Raw genomic sequence first — 6,994 nt, 5'->3', positions numbered from 1 at the left:
TCGGATGTGTGTGGACTACCGCCCTCTCAATGCAGTAACCATTAAGAACAAGTGACCTTTACCTCATATTGATACTTGATCGAGACCACGTGCTCAACTTGTTTGTATATCGGTCATCTAGTGCCACTCGAGTGATCTAACTTTGCATCATTGCTAGGATCAAGTGGCGTGGCAAGTTGAGTGGCTAATCCTTTAAAAAATGATTGTGAAAATGCTAACACACATGCACATGGTGGTGTACACTTGGTGGTGTTGGCACATTTGCAAAGGAAAAGAAGTTGAAGTTGAAATGGATCAACTCGGCAAAGAAAAGGAGGCGAAAGGAGGTCACTGTGAGTGACCGGATGCTGGCCTCGGTAGGACTGGCGCATCTAGTCAATGGTAGCAGTTGAGCATGTGGTCTCGATCAAGTAACCGGACGCTGGGCGAAGAGGTGACCTGACGCAAAGTGGCCACGTTCGGTCAGGGTGACGTATAGTGATGTAGGCGGCGCTGGAGTTGGCGCACGGGCGTAGAGCTGATTGGACGCTGGTCTATGTCCGGTTGTGCAGGATCGGACGCGTCTGGTCGCAAAACAGAGGCTCGGGGAGCTATCTGGAAACGACCGGACTCAGGCATAGTAGCGTCTGGTCATCCTCATTGTGCTACATCCGGTCGTATTGACCGTTGGCGCGTGAAGTTACCGTTGAGATCGGGTGAATCTAGTTGAACGTAGAGTGACACGTGGACGATTTAGCACAATCAGACACTGGTAGGGTGCGTCTGGTCGATCCGACCGGCATGTCCGACCGTCCCGAAATCTGCCCGGTGAAGGGGTAGGGGCTATAAATAGAAGCCTTGGTCGGTCTTTGGGCGAGAAGTGGAGCACAGCTGAGCACCCTTGAGCCTTGGTGGCTTGTGTAGGTGTGCTTGGGAGCCCTCTAACTCACTCTAGCTTGATAGTGTTCATCCGATCGAGTGAGTGAGCGATTCTAGTGTGATTGCATTGTGAGGTTGCATCAAGTGGCACTAGGTGATCGAGTTGCAAGCTGGTGGTGCTTATTACTCTTGGAGGTTGCCACCTTTTAGATGGCTTGGTGGTGGTCTCCGTCAAAGGCCGCAAGAAGCTTGTGCGGTGCTCGGAGAAGAGCTTTGTGAGGGGCATTGTGCTCGCCCTATGGAAGCCGCGAAGAGCAACTCTTGTAGAGCGAGACGCGAAGGGAGACAAGTGGTCTGGATGGGTCAAGTGCTAGAGCTTGTGGTAAGCACTCCACGTGGGAGAGTGTGACTTGTGGATCACCACTAGCAAGAGGACCAGTGGCATCCTTGGAGCTTGTCTCAGCAGGAACTAGGCAAGGCATCGATGCAATTCTGGGAATGAACTGGTTGTGTGCTTATGGGGTAGTCTTGGATCTAAAGTAGAGAGTTGTTGAGTTACCGCTTCCTTCTTCTGAGGATAGGATGTCTCTTCTTATGCCCTCAAATCTAGCCTTACCTGTTGCTGCTCATGCTGAAGTTTCTCCTGATCTTGCATCTATACATGTGGTCTATGAGTTTCTGGATGTCTTTCCTGAAGATCTACCTGGGTTGCCACCAGATAGAGATGTGGAGTTCTCCATTGAGTTAGAGCCTGGCACTGCTCCTATCTCTCAGTGCCCATATCGCATGGCTCCGAAGGAGTTGGCTGAAATGAAGAAGCAGTTAAAAGAGTTGTTGGAAAAGGGATTCATCCATCCTAGCTCTTCACCATGGGGTTGTGCAGCCATTTTTGTGAAGAAGAAGGATGGCACCCTTCGGATGTGTGTGGACTACCGCCCTCTTAATGTAGTAACCATTAAGAACAAGTGACCTTTACCTCATATTGATACTTGATCGAGACCACGTGCTCAACTTGTTTGTATATCGGTCATCTAGTGCCACTCGAGTGATCTAACTTTGCATCGTTGCTAGGATCGAGTGGCATGGCAAGTTGAGTGGCTAATCCTTTAAAAATGATTGTGAAAATGCTAACACACATGCACATGGTGGTGTACACTTGGTGGTGTTGGCACATTTGAAAAGGAAAAGAAGTTGAAGTTGAAACGGATCAACTCGGTGAAGAAAAGGAGGCGAAAGGAGGTCACTGTGAGTGATCGGACGCTGGCCTCGGTAGGACTGGTGCGTCCGGTCAGTGGCAGCAGTTGAGCACATGGTCTCGATCAAGTAACCGGATGCTGGGCGAAGAGGTGACCTGACGCAAAGTGGCCATGTTCGGTCAGGATGACGTATAGTGACGTAGGCGGCGCTGGAGTTGGCGTGCGGGCGTAGAGCTGATCGGACGCTGGTCTACGTCCGATCGTGCAGGATCGGACGCGTCTGGTCGCAAAACAGAGGCTCGGGGAGCTCTCTGGAAACAACCAGACTCAGGCATAGTAGCGTCTGGTCATCCTCGTTGTGCTACATCCGATCGTATTGACCATTGGCACGTGAAGTTACCGTTGAGATCGGGCGGCTCTGGTTGAACGTAGAGCGACACGTGGACGATTTAGCACAATCAGACGCTGGTAGGGTGCGTCTGGTCGATCCGACCGGCACGTTCGGCCATCCCGAAATCTGCCCAGTGAAGGGGTAGGGGCTATAAATAGAAGCCTTGGTCAGTCTTTGGGCGAGAAGTGGAGCATAGCTGAGCACCCTTGAGCCTTGGTGGCTTGTGTAGGTGTGCTTGGGAGCCCTCTAACTCACTCTAGCTTGATAGTGTTCATCCGATCGAGTGAGTGAGTGATTCTAGTGCGATTGCATCGTGAGGTTGCATCAAGTGGCACTAGGTGATCGAGTTGCAAGCCAGTGGTGCTTATTACTCTTGGAGGTTGCCACCTCTTAGATGGCTTGGTGGTGGTCTCCGTCAAAGGCCACAAGAAGCTTATGCGGTGCTCAGAGAAGAGCTTTGTGAGGGGCATTGTGCTCGTCCTGCGGAAGCCACGAAGAGCAACTCTTGTAGAGCGAGACGTGAAGGGAGACAAGTGGTCCGAATGGGTCAAGTGCTAGAGCTTGTGGTAAGCACTCCATGTGGGAAAGTGTGACTTGCGGATCACCACTAGCAAGAGGACCGGTGGCATCCTTGGAGCTTGTCTCAACGGGAACTAGCGTGTTGGCAAGCACGTGAACGTCGGAAGAAAAATCACCATGTCAACATTGTTCTTTCCATTGGTTTGTAATCCCCTTACACAAGATTGTAATTACTTTCATATACATTGTGCTTATGTAGTTGCTCTTGTAATTAGTTAGCTTGTGTAGCTTGCTAGTTACCTTCTAGCTTGTGTAGCATAGAAGTAGCTCCCTTGTGTGACTAATTCGGTTTGAGTAACCTTGTTAGTCACATTGCTTAGTTTGTGTAGCTAAGTATTTGCGCTCTTTAATTTGGCATTGGTTGCTTTGTTATTGAGCATTGCTTGTAAGCTTAGGAACTTTGTGCTTTTGCTTACTAGAATTGTGTAGGAGCTCCCCGGTGTGTAAAATATTAGTGGCATAGGTTTGTGTGACCTTGCTCCTAGAATTGGATAGGTGAGCACTAGCTAGCTTTACACCTTAGTTGCTTAATTAGGATCTTTGCAAGGTGCTAGAGAACATAGATAGAGGTGTGTAGTCTTGGCTAGACCGATAGTTTAATTCCGTACTTGTTTCGGTTAGCCGGCGTGATTAAATTTTAGAAAGGACTATTCACCCACTTTAGTCCGCCGTCTCGACCCTACACTAGCACATACTGTGGATCGGAGTTTGAATTCAACTAGCTAGCCATTGCATGTATGTCTGTCTGTCGATGTTGCTGATTTAATTTGCTCTCGTTTCTATCTAAATCTGAATTGATGGCCGCCTGCAGAGCTCATGTTTGCCTCTCAGCCGGCTAGTATTGATTCACGTTAAATGCCGGTACCAAGTTGTAATAAGAGTCGATGGGGGTCTTTATTTTAAGAAAAAAACACACATCATTTATAAAAAAGGATGGAGCCATTTCATAGTTAAAAGTTTGCTCTCTTCAGTACTATATGTAAGATTGAAGATATGCCAAGAAACCAAATGATTTTTTAACGGAGTTGCTAGCGCCTAGACGTCTGATCGGGGTGTTTAGCTTCGGACGGTGCAAAATCCCGCTGAAACGTTAATATGGGAATAAAAAAAAACCCACCTCACCATGCTTATTTGTAGGCCCACCCACACGCCTGACACGCCCGCCCTGACGCCTGACCCGCCCCCAACCCCATCCGTTCGCCCCGCCCCTGCAGGCGCACCCCCGCCCCGTCATGCCCCAACCGCCGGGCCCCAACATGCTGCGCGCCACATCCATCGGCCACCGGCTCACCGCGCCCCATTCCCTGGTGCCCCCGAACAACATGAAACACGAGAAACATAAAATGCTTAAATGCAACATATGTCTGAAACAGATAAAACATCTAGAACATATACTTACAACATATTTGTGAAAACATATGCAACATTTAGATAGAACACTTGCAACTTGCAACATGAAAGCACTTGATGCAACAGAAGACTGAAACAAATGAAACATTTTTGAACATACTGTTACAACATATGTGTGAAAACATATGAAACATCCAGATCAAAGCGCTTGCAACATACGTCTTGAAATAGATGAAACATTTTGAACAAACGCTTGCAACATATGCAACATGTGCAACATCCCCCGATCTAATTTTGCAACATCCATATGAAACAATTGCAACATACATCTGAAATACCTAGAACACTTGAAACATACCTATGCAACATAGGGGAGGGGAAGGTTGGGCCAGCCGATTTCGGTCGTCGAGGTCGGAGATGGTGGCGAGTGGCTGCGCATGAGCACCACCATCACCAGCACCACTAGTACTAGGCTTGGCTCGACGGAGACGGTGGGGGATGAGGGGCGAGGAGCACCATGGCCACTGGGGTGGGGGAGCTCGATCGCTGGGGTGAGAGAGGGCACCGCGCCGAGGTCGGAGAGAGCCGCCCACTCCTCTGCAACACCATCGCATCTCGGTCATGCTCCATGGATCTCGCTGGGGTAGGGGATAGGGCCACCGGATCTGCAGCATTAAGGGCTCCCGGTGGTTGAGGGCGCCGAGGTGGGGGGAGGGGCGCCACCGGGGTGGCCAGGCGAGAGAGAGAGAAAGCAGAGCAGTAGGGAAGCATGAGAGAGAGGAGCTCGTTGGGCAGGCGACGTGTGCGGAGCGAAGCAAGGCGGCCAGGAGTTGATTTTGTGTTTTTATGGATTAAGTCCACTTTTGGCCCCTCAACTATCATGTTGGTCTAATTTTGACCCCCCCAACTACAAAACCGTCTATTTCAGGAACCTCAAGTTTGAAAACCATTCACTCTTGGCACCTAGACACGGTTGTGGTTGTTTCAAGCCGATGTGTACCTGGTTTTGACCCGACACGCTAGCGTTGACCGCCATGTAGACACACGCACAGGAGGGATAAAACTCGTGTATAAAACTCGGCGCTGGTCGGCGTCCCCTACCCACCCCGGGCCCCGCCTCCTGCTCCGACCTCCACCCCGAGCCATGGCCAGCCACCTCCCAGACGCCGACGCCGCGGGGTTCAACCTCTTCGGCAAGGCGATGGTCAGCCGCCTCCGCCTCTGTCGACGACAACGACTGTCCTTCCTCCTCCCCCCCCCCCCCCGCCTCCGTCCCCACCACAGCCGCTTCTGCCCCTGCAGCAGGCACCTGGGTTGCCGTTGTGCGCATGCCACTGCAGGGGTGGAGAGCGACGAGGAGATACAGTGGGTGCCGAAGATGGGCGGCGCGTCGGCGTCGGCCTCATTGGGCACGGGCGTGGACGAGCGTCCCAAGGAGGACAATAAGCAGGGGGCAGCTGGCGGCGGCCACGGGGGCGCAGCCTTTGGCGGCCAGGAAGAAGCGCAACCGCACCATAGGGGACAAGGAGCAGAATCGGCTAAAGCGCCTGCTTCAGAACCGCGTGTCCGCGCAGCAGGCGCAGGAGCGGAAGAAGGTGTACCTGATGAAGCTAGAGGCCAAGGCCAAGGACCTGGAGCTCCACAATGCTGAGCTCGAGCAGCAGGTGTCCACACTCCAGAACGAGAACAACACGCTCTACAAGGGGCTGCCTCGCCTACCTCCTTCTATCCCCATTCGTTTTCGCTGTTCGATCTGAGCTCCGAAGCGTTCCTCTCGTTCTAAGTGACCGACCCTCTGGTGCTCCCGCCGCGCAGATTCTGAAGAACACGACGGCGCACACGAGTAAGAGGAGCAGTGGCGGTGGCAGTGGCGGCAAGGGTGGAGACGGCGGCTAGAATCACCACTTCACTAAGAGCTGATGAGAATGGGAGAGGGACCTGGTCTGTGCTCGCGCTCGCCTAATCTGACCATTGCTGGACAGTCGCCGTCACGCGAGTCGCCGCTGTCGTGCCTCCGCGGCCACGATGGTCGTACCTCCGGGCCCCACAGGCTACGGACCCGCGCCGGTCTTGCCTTCGTGCCCGAAATGGTCGCGCCTCCACGCCCACGCAGGTCGTGCCTCTGCCTAGCCGTGCTCGTCGTTGGCCCATCGCCTCACCGGCGACCAGCGGCCTCCGCGCCGCGCTGGCTACGGATTAGCTCCGGTCGTGCCTCCGCGCCCACGCCGGCCACGCCTCCGCCCAATCGCGCTCGTCGTTGGCCCATCGCCTCACCGGCGACCAGCGGCCTCCGCGCCGCAAAGACTGCGGATCCGCGCCGGTCATGCGTCCGCGCCCGAGATGGTCGCGGAGGGCCGCCGGTACCCCATTGCTATGTAAAAACATATGTTTATAGCATGTGAGTCGATGATGCGTGGGCCCATATGTCACTGAGATGGAGGTTGCGTGTCAAAACCGCTCAACATCGGTCAAAACAGCCTTGCCCTAGGCCAGGTGCTAAAAGTAAACGATTTTGACAGTTAGGTACCGGTACTAGACGGTTTTGTAGTTGACGGTTAAAATTAGACCGACACAATAGTTGAGGTGCCAAAAGTGGACTTAATCCTTTTTTATTTATTTA

The 6,994-nt window shown here is 52.7% G+C and overlaps 1 pseudogene; it reads left to right on the top strand.

The window, feature by feature from the left end:
- Positions 1-5,725: 5,725 nt before the first annotated feature.
- On the top strand, positions 5,726-6,270 carry LOC136551114 (transcription factor HY5-like; annotated as a pseudogene).
- Positions 6,271-6,994: the final 724 nt, after the last annotated feature.

The sequence above is a fragment of the Miscanthus floridulus genome, chromosome 4 (assembly GCF_019320115.1).
Source record: "Miscanthus floridulus cultivar M001 chromosome 4, ASM1932011v1, whole genome shotgun sequence".
Classification (NCBI taxonomy): Eukaryota; Viridiplantae; Streptophyta; class Magnoliopsida; order Poales; family Poaceae; genus Miscanthus; species Miscanthus floridulus.
The sequence above is the reverse complement of the archived record's forward strand: the minus strand, read 5'-3'. Positions and strand labels throughout refer to the sequence as shown.